The sequence below is a fragment of the Physella acuta genome, unplaced genomic scaffold (genome assembly GCF_028476545.2).
Source record: "Physella acuta isolate Inbredline_101_S28 unplaced genomic scaffold, ASM2847654v3 ptg001512l, whole genome shotgun sequence".
NCBI classification, from domain to species: domain Eukaryota; kingdom Metazoa; phylum Mollusca; class Gastropoda; family Physidae; genus Physella; species Physella acuta.
In genome coordinates, this window is record NW_026733027.1 from 25,054 (window position 1) to 38,141 (window position 13,088).

Sequence of the window (13,088 nt, forward strand, 5' to 3'; positions counted from 1 at the left end):
ATGTAGTGTCCCGCTAACTGTCTAGTCAATGTGAGGTGAGAAAAATCACCTGGACAAAGCGACCATTACAACCGATCCCCCCCCCCCTGTATGTTATTTCATGTAGCGTCCCGCTAACTGTCTAGTCAATGTTAGGTGAGAAAAATCACCTGGACAAAGCGACCATTACAACCGATCCCCCGTATGTTATTTCATGTAGTGTCCCGCTAACTGTCTAGTCAATGTGAGGTGAGAAAAATCACCTGGACAAAGCGACCATTACAACCGATCCCCCGTATGTTATTTCATGTAGTGTCCCGCTAATTGTCTAGTCAATGTGAGGTGAGAAAAATCACCTGGACAAAGCGACCATTACAACCGATCCCCCGTATGTTATTTCATGTAGTGTTCCGCTAACTGTCTAGTCAATGTGAGGTGAGAAAAATCACCTGGACAAAGCGACCATTACAACCGATCCCCCCGTATGTTATTTCATGTAGTGTCCCGCTAACTGTCTAGTCAATGTGAGGTGAGAAAAATCACCTTGACAAAGCGACCATTACAACCGATCCCCCGTATGTTATTTCATGTAGTGTCCCGCTAACTGTCTAGTCAATGTGAGGTGAGAAAAATCACCTGGACAAAGCGACCACTACAACCCATCCCCCCCCCCCCGTATGTTATTTCATGCGACAAATGCCAGCTGTTAGGTGATTGCGCTGATGCGCATGTGTTCGGCTCAAGAATGGTGTGTCATGTTTTCACGACATCCGGCGTTAAGGGGTTAATTGTTGTATTACTTTAATACACTTAATATAACTCTGGGTGTATTTAACACTGATATAATTGTACTGGTTTTATTTAATTATTTACATTATTTGAAAAGCTCATGTAGAGCCTATAATAATATAGAAAAAAATTTCAACATTCTGTTTTTACGATGAAAAGTTGACTTTAGCCAACTTTAAATTTACAATTTTAATTACCCTAAACTTTACTGCAATAGAGAGCAATCCAGTACATGTACAAGAAATAGCCAGATATTTCCTTAAGAAATAACACAAACATCTAAAGTAAATTTGAAGATAACCATATCAGTGTGTCTGTATTTCGAGCAGCCGGCCTGGCTCCATCGACAACAGCCCCACGGGTTGATATTAATTTTTTTATTAATTACTGGACTAAAACTGTCCTGGCTATGGTAGAAAACAGCTCACACGTTGCTTGTCGCGGCTTACAGAAATCCGTCGGCGTGGGTACGGTAAACACCCTTTAAACTCAAGATTTGTATCTTGAAAAGGGGACGGAACCCGTCATGTCATTTGAGCGTGCTGACATTATTAAAATGTCATTTTTTAAATTCGATTTTTTTCCTCTCATTCCCCACCCGTTTTTCAATGCCTCAGCTTGAAAATGAAAAAAAAAACCACACACATTGGGTGCTGGAGTTTACTGAGAGCTAAGTTTCTTTAAATTGCAGTTTTTTTATTGTGTGAATTATCTGAGTTAACGTGTCTTTTGTGAATTAGTCACTTTAGAGTTTTGGTGTCTATTGTGTAAACTTGTTACTTGAAAATTTAGGCACTCGATGTGAGCTTTATTACCTTATAATTCAGGTGTTAATGTGTGAATTGGTTACTTGAAAATTCTTGTTTTAATGTGTGAATTGGTTACTTGAAAATTCGTGATTTGACGTGTGAATCGGTTACTTGAAAATTCTTGTTTTAATGTGTGAATTGGTTACTTAAAAATTCTTGTTTTAATGTGTGAATTGGTTACTTGAAAATACTTGTTTTAATGTGTGAATTGGTTACTTGAAAATACTTGTTTTAATGTGTGAATTGGTTACTTGAAAATTCTTGTTTTAATGTGTGAATTGGTTACTTGAAAAGTCTTGTTTTAATGTGTGAATTGGTTACTTGAAAATTCTTGTTTTAATGTGTGAATTGGTTACTTGAAAATTCTTGTTTTAATGTGTGAATTGGTTACTTGAAAATTCTTGTTTTAATGTGTGAATTGGTTACTTGAAAATTCTTGTTTTAATGTGTGAATTGGTTACTTGAAAATTCTTGTTTTAATGTGTGAATTGGTTACTTGAAAATTCTTGTTTTAATGTGTGAATTGGTTGCTTGAAAATTCGTGATTTGACGTGTGAATCGGTTACTTGAAAATTCGTGATTTGACGTGTGAATCGGTTACTTGAAAATTCTTGTTATAATGTGTGAATCGGTTACTTGAAAATTCTTGTTATAATGTGTGAATCGGTTACTTGAAAATTCTTATTTTAATGTGTGAATCGGTTACTTGAAAATACTTGTTTTAATGTGTGAATTGGTTACTTGAAAATTCTTGTTTTAATGTGTGAATTGGTTACTTGAAAATTCTTGTTTTAATGTGTGAATTGGTTACTTGAAAATTCTTGTTTTAATGTGTGAATTGGTTACTTGAAAATTCTTGTTTTAATGTGTGAATTGGTTACTTGAAAATTCTTGTTTTAATGTGTGAATTGGTTACTTGAAAATTCTTGTTTTAATGTGTGAATTGGTTACTTGAAAATTCTTGTTTTAATGTGTGAATTGGTTGCTTGAAAATTCGTGATTTGACGTGTGAATCGGTTACTTGAAAATTCGTGATTTGACGTGTGAATCGGTTACTTGAAAATTCTTGTTATAATGTGTGAATCGGTTACTTGAAAATTCTTGTTATAATGTGTGAATCGGTTACTTGAAAATTCTTATTTTAATGTGTGAATCGGTTACTTGAAAATACTTGTTTTAATGTGTGAATTGGTTACTTGAAAATTCTTGTTTTAATGTGTGAATTGGTTACTTGAAAATTCTTGTTTTAATGTGTGAATTGGTTACTTGAAAATTCTTGTTTTAATGTGTGAATTGGTTACTTGAAAATTCTTGTTTTAATGTGTGAATTGGTTACTTGAAAATTCTTGTTTTAATGTGTGAATTGGTTACTTGAAAATTCTTGTTTTAATGTGTGAATTGGTTACTTGAAAATTCTTGTTTTAATGTGTGAATTGGTTGCTTGAAAATTCTTGTTTTAATGTGTGAATTGGTTACTTGAAAATTCTTGTTTTAATGTGTGAATTGGTTACTTGAAAATTCTGTAGAACTTGGTAGTGTCACCTCGACGCACGCTCTGGGAGAATGTAGACGGCACGGTCGCGTCCATTAAGTCACCGTCTGGCGGTGATGCCACCCGTAAATTCACTTAAGGCGTGTCTTTCTGATGGCCCGCTCTTACTTTTTAATGCAGGGCGAATTATGCGTGATGGTACTGTCGAAACATGCCGACTGAGTTATCTGTCTTGATCACTTTTTTAGTGTGATGTACCGAAGTTATGGAACATTGGTGAACATTTTTACTGGCTTTTTCTTATGGGTGTCTGGTTGTGTTCAGATATTGAAACTCATTTTTTTAAAACAGATTTTAAAATGTTTCAGTTTCTTTCAGACTTGCCGATAAAGTGGATCTTTGGTGATAACGCAAGGATATCTAATATTTTATACCATTTTTATCTAACCATGTTTTAAATTAGTCATTCAAAATCAGTTTAAATCTTCCTAATATTTTTAAAGACTGTGAGCTAAAAAGATTGTAAAAGTGTGTAATTTTACACCAGTAACCAGTGGCGTAGCCAGGATCGTCTCAAGAGGGGGGGGGTCCAATTTTTACCCGGGGACAAACTTTCGACTTGCACACCCCCCTCCTCAAACTTTCGATTTGCACCCCCCCTCAAACTTTCGGTTTGCACCCCCCCTCATACTTTTTATATATATACCGAGGGGTCTATGGGGGGTTATGACCCCCCCTACCCCCCCCCCCCTGCCTACGCCACTGCCAGTAACTGTAGGGATAATGTTTTTTTTTTGCTCTAAGTATTTTCTGATCTAAGGAAGTATAACATTTGAAACAACTGAAATCCTTAATGTATGTATGTATTTACAACTGTCTAGTAATAATTGTTTCTATTTCCCCTTTCACGTCCTAATTAGTTTCTCGGCACGCACCGCCTTTGAATCAGTTTTTGAATAATTCAGCTTGTGATGTATTGTATAATTGTGTGGTGTTTGGCGCCGTAGACACGGATCTTCATGCGTCGTCTTAGCCCATTTACATACAAGGATTTCCTGCGGGCTTTCAGTGAAGGCGTGCATTGTATCTGTCTCATTTCCCTGAGGTTAAGCTGTAGCGCTCTCATGGTAAACCTTGCTAGAACAAACGGAGAACATATTCTCTTTGAATAATAAATTCGGCATGCGATCTTAGTATGCATTATGTTCATTGTGCGATATAAATTCTAGTCTCTTTTGATCAGTATTCATGTGTGAAATAGCTGATACTTTAAATACAAGAATAATTGATTTTTGTTTTTAATATATACTGTTGATTAGGCAACATCATATATCTGAATATCTTATATCATCCAAATCTAATGTCTCTGTTTCACTCTTTATCTCAAGCTACCTACTTACCCTTACACATACCCTGTCTATCTGTCCGTCCGTCCGTCCGTCCGTCCGTCCGTCCGTCCGTCCGTCCGTCCGTCCGTCCGTCCGTCCGTCCGTCTGTCTGTCTGTCTGTCTGTCTGTCCGTCCGTCCGTCCGTCCGTCCGTCCGTCCGTCCGTCCGTCTGTCCGTCCGTCCGTCCGTCCGTCTGTCTGTCTGTCCGTCTGTCTGTTGATTGCATAAGAAGGATGGTGGTAGATAAGAGATACGAGCACCTTGTTAGATTTTGTCTAAATCAACTTTCTGTACCTAGTCACACAAACAGACATTTTTTTCACAACTGACAACCGTTCCAGCAGGCTGGTAGAAGTAGTTAGCAACTTTGGTTATTTGAAGATTTCCAATCTCCGGACACGGTCACGTGATGGACGGGACACGTTTTTTAAAGGGAATAGAAGATTGCGTGGGAGGAGTGGGCGATATTGCCGGCCCGGGTGGCTGTAAATCGTGTAGCACGCGAAGGTTCGAGAAGGGTTAGACAAGGAGTCGGATCAGCAAAGTGATGTGAAGATCCTGTGTGTAGGAATTCCTTTCGTCAGCATTCATAGGTCAGTGCTTGTTTTTACCGTTTTTTCAACCTTCTAGCGCATGGGTTCCCAACCTGGGGGTCGCGACCCCCTTAGGGGTCGCGAAGGGCTTTCTGGGGGGTCGCCAATTGGTAGACTAAACTCTAGCAATGAATAAAAAACATAAATATTTAGAAACATATTTGAAATTCGGCATTACTAACATCACTGGAAATGGAATAGAGAATAAATAATTTGTACTGTGCAAAGTTGTTCTTAGTCAGGAGTCTATGAAAACTTCCAAACCTCAATTTGCGCTCAAGCTTTCACCATTGTTTAATTTTCAAGTTGACGAATCGACAGACGTGAGTTCGTGTTCGAAGTCGCTTGTCTTTGTGAAATATATTCATACAGATGTTAGCAAATAAGAGTTGATTTTCTGTGAAGATATCATGGAGAAAATAAATACATTTTTTGAAACTGGAGGATTAAAATGGGAAAACGGCTGTGGGGCTGGTACGGATGGTGCGTCATGTTTGGGTCAAAATGGGGGTTTCAGAAAAAAGTAAAAGGTAAAAGATTTAGCTCCCTAATGAAAGGGAATCCTCTGCATGATTCACATATGCCTTGCCAGCAAGACTTATCCGACTCCATTGCTAATAAAAGTCGTAAATCATATTAAATCTGGAGCCCTAAACACCTGTCTGTTTCAAGAACTGTGCAAAGACATGGACAAAGATCACGAGGTTCTACACTTCAGCACGCTGGCTGTCAGTAGGTAATGTCAATCGTGTTTTTTTTAACTGAAAGATGAAATTAAGATTTTGGAAGTGCAAGGAAACAAGACCTTTTCATATACTTTAACGACATGGTGTGATTGGAGAGAGTATCATACCTAGCAGATATATTCGAACATCAACATAAGCTTAACCTGATAAAGGAACGAATATTATATCTTTTATGATAATCTCTAGGCATTTTTATCAAAGCTGAAAAATTGGCTAGGAAAAATAAATATTTGAAATACTGTCATGTTTGAGAAACTCTGCTGTGTGGTGTGATAGATACAATTTTTAAAGGATTCTGTGCATCTTGAATATCTTGACAACGAACTGCGGCGTTTTTTTCCCCGAGCTGAAAGAAGAATCTGCATTGTCACCCATTCTCTGCTTTCCTTGATATTACCAGCGTTGCCGTTGAATAACAAGATGAATTCTTAAATTTGCAAAATTTAATTGTTAATGCTAGTTAATGCTTGTTAATAGCATGTAATTTTGCTCATCGTATTAAAACAGTTATCAAGAATAATTCATATTGAAAGTCTACTAGAAAATATTAATTTAGTGCTTATTATTTTCTTTACTAATTTCGACTTGTTAATTATATGGGGGTCGCGGGTCACTTACGTTTTATGAAAGGGGGTCGCCACTCGAAAAAGGTTGGGAACCACTGTTCTAGCGCCTAACCGCAACGGTTCAATGGCCGTAGTAAGGAGAGATATGTATTACTATTAAAGCAGGGATCCTACATTTGGAGAAAACAAAGTATAAACCGAATATGGCCCTCGTTACTAATAAAGAAAAATGTCATAGGTCACCTTTGATCGCCTATGGGATATACTTTTGAATTAAAAAATAAAAATAAATAAAGAATAAATTAGTTAAAAAGTAAAAAAAAAAACAATTATTTCAGTATGCTCTTCATAAATAGTGATTTATTATCCTTAGCCATTGACATTATATTAATCATCTATACGAGAGAGAGAGAGCGATATTACCAAGATTGTATGTTGCCTGTTAAGTGAGCAGGTTAAATATTCCTCCCTGTGCTTAATCTGGGTAAATGTAGCCCCGCGTTGTCTATTTACATCTCCTTGACCATTGGTTCACCGTTCCACCAACTACTTTCCCCGGGAATTCTCGAGCAGCCACCGAGTCCTTGATTGTCGTCATCCTAGACACCCCCCCCCCCCCCACTCCCCGTGTTTGATAAATTGTCGTCCCTGCCATCGATTACCTCCAATTCCAGGGGGCCTCGGTGCTAATGGTGTTAAGTTGCGTCCTCAATCTTCGCCCTTCTGTCCCGTCTTTGCAGGAAGGTAAGGGGTTAATTGGTGTGATTCTCTGGGCATCGGTTACTCTCATCTCGTAAAGGAAGAGTTGTCTTTTCTCACTGTCATATGCTTTTGTCATATAAATCCATTTCAACCCTTTACATTTTCTGTTAGCCCGACGTGTACTGCTTCACCTCTCTAGATTATCACAGTATTGCTTGTATTGATTAGTAAATAGCTGCTGGGAAAATATTGATTAGCCAGGAGTAGATTGATTTCAAATGTGTACTTTCAGTAACGGTCAGTATCTTGTAAGAAGCCTAACAGTAACAGTATAGCTACGTTTTATATAGACGAGGTACAAAAAGACAATCAATCTCAAACACCGGCACACCACAACCTTTACTTATATAAATGCAATAAAACCTTCAGTCTTAGACACTAACACACCTAAAACCTTAAAAAGATTTCATCATACCACATCCCTTATTTCCCTTAGACAACGTCCCTTACCTCCCCTGCTATTTCTCTGTCAAATATTTCGCTTCTCTACCTGAAACCACCAAGCCTAATTGCTCTTTTATGACATCCCGCACCTTGAAAGCAATAACGCTCTCAACAATTATTAGAACATCTACCTGGCTAATTATTAATCAGAAGTAGACTACCGGAAGATTACCGTTACCCTCTCACATTGATCAGGTCTCACACCCATCGCCTACCGTACCGGAAGATGACCGTTACCCTCTCACATTGATCAGGTCTCACACCCATCGCCTACCGGAAGATTACCGTTACCCTCTCACATTGATCAGGTCTCACACCCATCGCCTACCGTACCGGAAGATGACCGTTACCCTCTCACATTGATCAGGTCTCACACCCATCGCCTACCGTACCGGAAGATGACCGTTACCCTCTCACATTGATCAGGTCTCACACCCATCGCCTACCGGAAGATTACCGTTACCCTCTCACATTGATCAGGTCTCACACCCATCGCCTACCGGAAGATGACCGTTACCCTCTCACATTGATCAGGTCTCACACCCATCGCCTACCGGAAGATGACCGTTACCCTCTCACATTGATCAGGTCTCACACCCATCGCCTACCGGAAGATGACCGTTACCCTCTCACATTGATCAGGTCTCACACCCATCGCCTACCGGAAGATGACCGTTACCCTCTCACGTTGATCAGGTCTCACACCCATCGCCTACCGTACCGGAAGATGACCGTTACCCTCTCACATTGATCAGGTCTCACACCCATCGCCTACCGGAAGATGACCGTTACCCTCTCACATTGATCAGGTCTCACACCCATCGCCTACCGTACCGGAAGATGACCGTTACCCTCTCACATGGGCGCGTGACGATTGGCTGGCGTTGTAGCCCCGGGGTGAGCCAAGTCACGTGACAACCGTACATGCCTCTCGTGTCTTTGATGTCGGCTACAACATTATAATCGAACTGCGGAACATTTTTATATCATTTTAATATAAGTGAAAGCACTTGATATAATTTATATTTTTTCTGCTGTGTATTTTAAAGGGGCGTGTCCTGCTGTGGACTAAAGCTTGTGGGGACGGAGCCGAGAAATTCATTAACTCTCCGTGCCATTCGGTCAGTTGTGTAAACAGTGCTGGAGGGGTAGAGTATTATCTCCCATTATTTGTCTAGTAGCTACTCACAGTTCTGTCCCCTGATTTTTTTAATACTTTTGTTGAGTTCGTAGATTTTCCCTGTTCGTGGAATAGTAAGACTAATTCTATTTCTTGGATGTAGATTCAGCCCAGTGGTGTTATATTGATTATAATAATTACATACTGAAAATGTAGGCTTAACTTAGTGGCGCTGAAATTTTTATATGCTTTTGATGCAGAATTAGCACAAGCGCGTTGGGAGAGTGTAATACTATACACCCACTATTGTAAGCTGTAACTTTCGATGTGCTAGTGAGAGGACCGTGTTTACATTCATACGCTGCTTGTCTTATTTCTCCCCCAGACATAATTATTTTAAAAAGCCCCTTGGCTATGAAGATTTTTTTTTCTAAAATAACTGCCGTCGGCATTGTTAATGTAGTTCTAGTGTTATATTCAATGTCGGAAAGATATTCGCATAGTGAAAACTGTACGTGAGTAAAGATTAAACTGTATATATATATATATATATATATATATATATATATATATATATATATATATATATATATATTTATATATATATATATATATATATATATATTTATATTTATATATATATATATATATATATCTGATATTAAATTATATTATGGGGTAAGGGGGTTATCTAGTGAACTTTGGGTATATAGAGAACTGAATCACCAGCTGCGTAATTCTTGTAGAGAAGCTTCGCTGCTTAAGTGTCTGTGTCTTATCTTGTACCAGAGTTGCGAAAAATCTGCCTTAACGTGCACAACGGCTGGTCGAAATCTTTTGTAATTGGAACTAGAACTGCACGCACGCTGTCATAACGGGTCTCCAATCGGTAGAAACAAATGCGTTAATCAGCCGTCAATGATCCAGCTCTGTCAGCCACAGCTGTTGGTCTACCATGACAAAACAAAACCGCTGACAACACCAGATCAATAACTAATCAGCCGGGCAATGGTCTCTACCCACACCCTCCTTCAAATATTAACTGCGAGCCGACCCGCGTCATATCATACGCCGCTATTTAGTTGTTGTTTTTTCTACTTTTCAGTTATTCATAAAAAAAATATTTCTTTAAAAAGTAGCTCGTTAAGGACGATACCCCCCCTCCTTCCCCACCCATCCCCCACCCCTTCCCCACCCACCCTTCCCCCCCCCCCTCCGTTAAAGTAAACTCCACTTAGTTACCCCCCCCCCTACGTTTAAAATCGTTTCAAACTAAATTATCTGCCCCTAATAGTCGTCACTAAACCCGGCTCTGTTTGAAAACATTTAGAGTGAACCACAGCTCACCAGACCATGTAGGGGTGGGGGTGGTAGGGAGCGCGTTTACAGCTTGTTTTCTAGCGTCTCCCAGAAGAGAATTATATATATAGATAGATATGAATGGAAAAAAAACCCGCTTAAATGTCAGGGTGTATGTCTCTCAAGACACAAGTTTTTACAATTGCTAGTTCCGTGTATGGTAGTGCTGTGTATGTATGTTTAGTATGTTCGCCGGAAATCTCGCGGTGGGGTATGTGTGATCTTTTTATTGATTCATTAGTTAAAAATAACACATGTACTTTCCTAATCTACTATTCAGGTTTTGTTTATTCCTTTGGTTTATTAACATTTTTACTAGCCCAAATGCATTTTATAATATGTTATGAATATATTACATTTTTAATGTTTTCTGGCGGTTTATACCTTTCAAAACTAATTGTATATTCGACATAGATTGATTTTATTTCCCCCTTCTTCTCCGCCTTTATCTAATTCAGTGCAATAAGGCCATTTACAACATTATTCCGAGCTTCTCTGTTCTTTGTCATTTGATTCATATATTTTAAACTCTTTCCCAGTAATTCCATGTCTTTTTCAATGTCTTGACGAAAGGTGAATTTTTTTTTCTTGATCCTTTTGGCTTCCATACAATGATTTCTCTTCTACCACTTGTTGCCAACTTTCCCAAGATCTCGCTCCATTTGGATTTGTCCTGCCGTTTCCCATACTGTTGTATTAGGTACACTATACAACCAATGTACACGTGACATTCACCCTGGGCAGCTATTTATAAACGATTGCAGCATGTTCCAGCCCGACTTGTTGATCACCAATGTTCAGCGCCGTGCAATACACATTTATGTCTACCTATAATTAAACAAAAAATTACAACACATCAAACCCATATTTCATGGTTACTTTATATTGTGAAATCAATTTTTTTAGTTTGAGAACTTGAAATGCACAAATAATGTCGGATTCAATTAATGACTGTGCTTTGACCGTAAAGCGGAATGTGTGGAAACAACGGTGATTGCCGGCCCAGCTTCCGTTTTATTGGGTTTCACTTCCGTTTCCGGAGTTTGATGTTTTTTTTCCCTGTCTTCCGCTTGTTTTATCGCATTTCTATTTCATTTCTGCTTCACACACCACCACTGTTAAAATACTGAAATATATACCTGTTTTATCATGTATGTCAATCTACCGACTGAAATTCATATATATATATATATATATATATATATATATATATATATATATATATATATATATATAAGTTCATTGCTTTAAAGCTTACATACAAGTTAAAAAAAAACAACTACCACCATTGTGGCAGCGCTAGTATGTTTGTTCACTTGTTTGAATTAGAAGAGGCTTATGCCCTACTGTCGAAATCTCCTTGTCAAATATACACCCATCAGCACGATAACAATCTGTGTGAGGTGACTTTTTTGACAGATGTTTTGTCAATTCACTTGATGGCGCTATATCAATACCTATACATATACATAGATAGTATATCTGTATCGCATTTATCTCCCTCCCCTCAATCTCTACATATGTTTGTGTATGTATCTCATTTACGTTTTTTTTCTTATTATTCTGTTAAGTATCGTCCTATACGTTGGTTAAATACTTTGTTTGCTGTTGTATTGGATTCCTGTCAAGCGGCTGTTAGTCGATCGATCCCCCTGCATACGAATGTCGCTAGTGCAACCATCAATCGCCGGCAATCTACGGTAGCACTTATTGGTATGGTCTCTAAAATCTATTTCTGTGCTCGTCTTTCTACTGTCGCGGACAAAATGTACTAAATAACCAGGTCAGGTTCAAAACTCCACAGCTCGATGGCTTGATGTTGAATGTCAGACAGTGAGATTTCTTTGCTGTCAAGAAAGGCATCTTTACAAAGGCCCTGTCTTTGCCAAGGCTCTGCTGTGATACATAAAGTGTTTGGAAAATAGTAAGGCACTGATGGAAAGGGGCTTACAATCTCAGTTGTCTAGTACAGGGCTACTATCTTGGAAGGTAGGCCGCCACTAGACCACAAACATGCTGCTCATACGTAGTAGCGGCCCACAAATAGTTGCGGCCCAACATCTTGTTGTAGCCTGCATGTTAGAGCATTAAGTAAGTGACGGCTGATGGCGACAGATCAGCTCCTAAAAAATATTAACCTCTTGACATTTTGTAATTAATCATCCCCGAGTTGATTACGATAAAGAGGTGGAAAATAAGAATTGATTTACATAAGGGCCACAAGCATTTATTAATATCGATGACGCCAGCATTTGCTGCCCTTATCCGAGGATGGAGTTTTTTGCTAACGACATTTTGAAATCAAATAAACTTTTTTTTTCTGCTGACGACATTTCGAAATCAAATAAACTTTTTTTTTCTGCTGACGACATTTCGAAATCAAATAAACTTTTTTTTTTCTGCTGACGACATTTTGAAATTAACGTTTTTAATTTCAGCTCGGCTGTTAAACGCAGCCTTTTCCATTTGAATTTCAAAAAGCTCGAATTTTTTAAAAAGAACAAACAATAAAAGCTTTAAAGATTACACATTTCTGCTCCGAAAAAAAAAGATAAATGAATACACGGTATTTTATTCATTAACTATTTGATGTAGCAGATTTGTTAGGAGTTAAAGTTAACACAGTCAGCAGATTCTTGCAACATGGTGCCGTGGGTTTCTAGTGGTATTCAATCGATGGAGATCTAACTTCAAAAATTAAAAAAAAATACATTATTCCTTCTTTCATTTCTGCCAAGAAAAATATTTGCGATAGATTGGAGTTTTTTTTTAAGCAAGATAATTCCTACGTTCTTGCAGGCTATAATCGGTATTATGAAGCTAATCCTAACGTTCGTATTATTTGATCTTATTATAATCTTTATTTTTTTCAAAATTGCTTTTAAAAATAATTCATTAAGCCTGTTATTTCTAATGTCATTAGTATGATTTCATTTGTACTGGGAGTTTCTTAGATTGTCTAATATTATACTTTATAATGATTTAACGTTTATGATTTCTGTGTGCTTTCAAGCTATATTAAATGTAATTTTTGAGTTAAA

At 38.0% G+C, this 13,088-nt stretch overlaps 1 protein-coding gene across 3 annotated transcripts in view; it reads left to right on the forward strand.

Annotated features, from left to right (window-relative positions):
* LOC131928502 (alpha-1,3-mannosyl-glycoprotein 2-beta-N-acetylglucosaminyltransferase) overlaps positions 1-13,088 on the forward strand; it is a 55,245-nt gene that overhangs the window by 14,733 nt on the left and 27,424 nt on the right. The gene's annotated exons all lie outside the window — the stretch shown is intronic.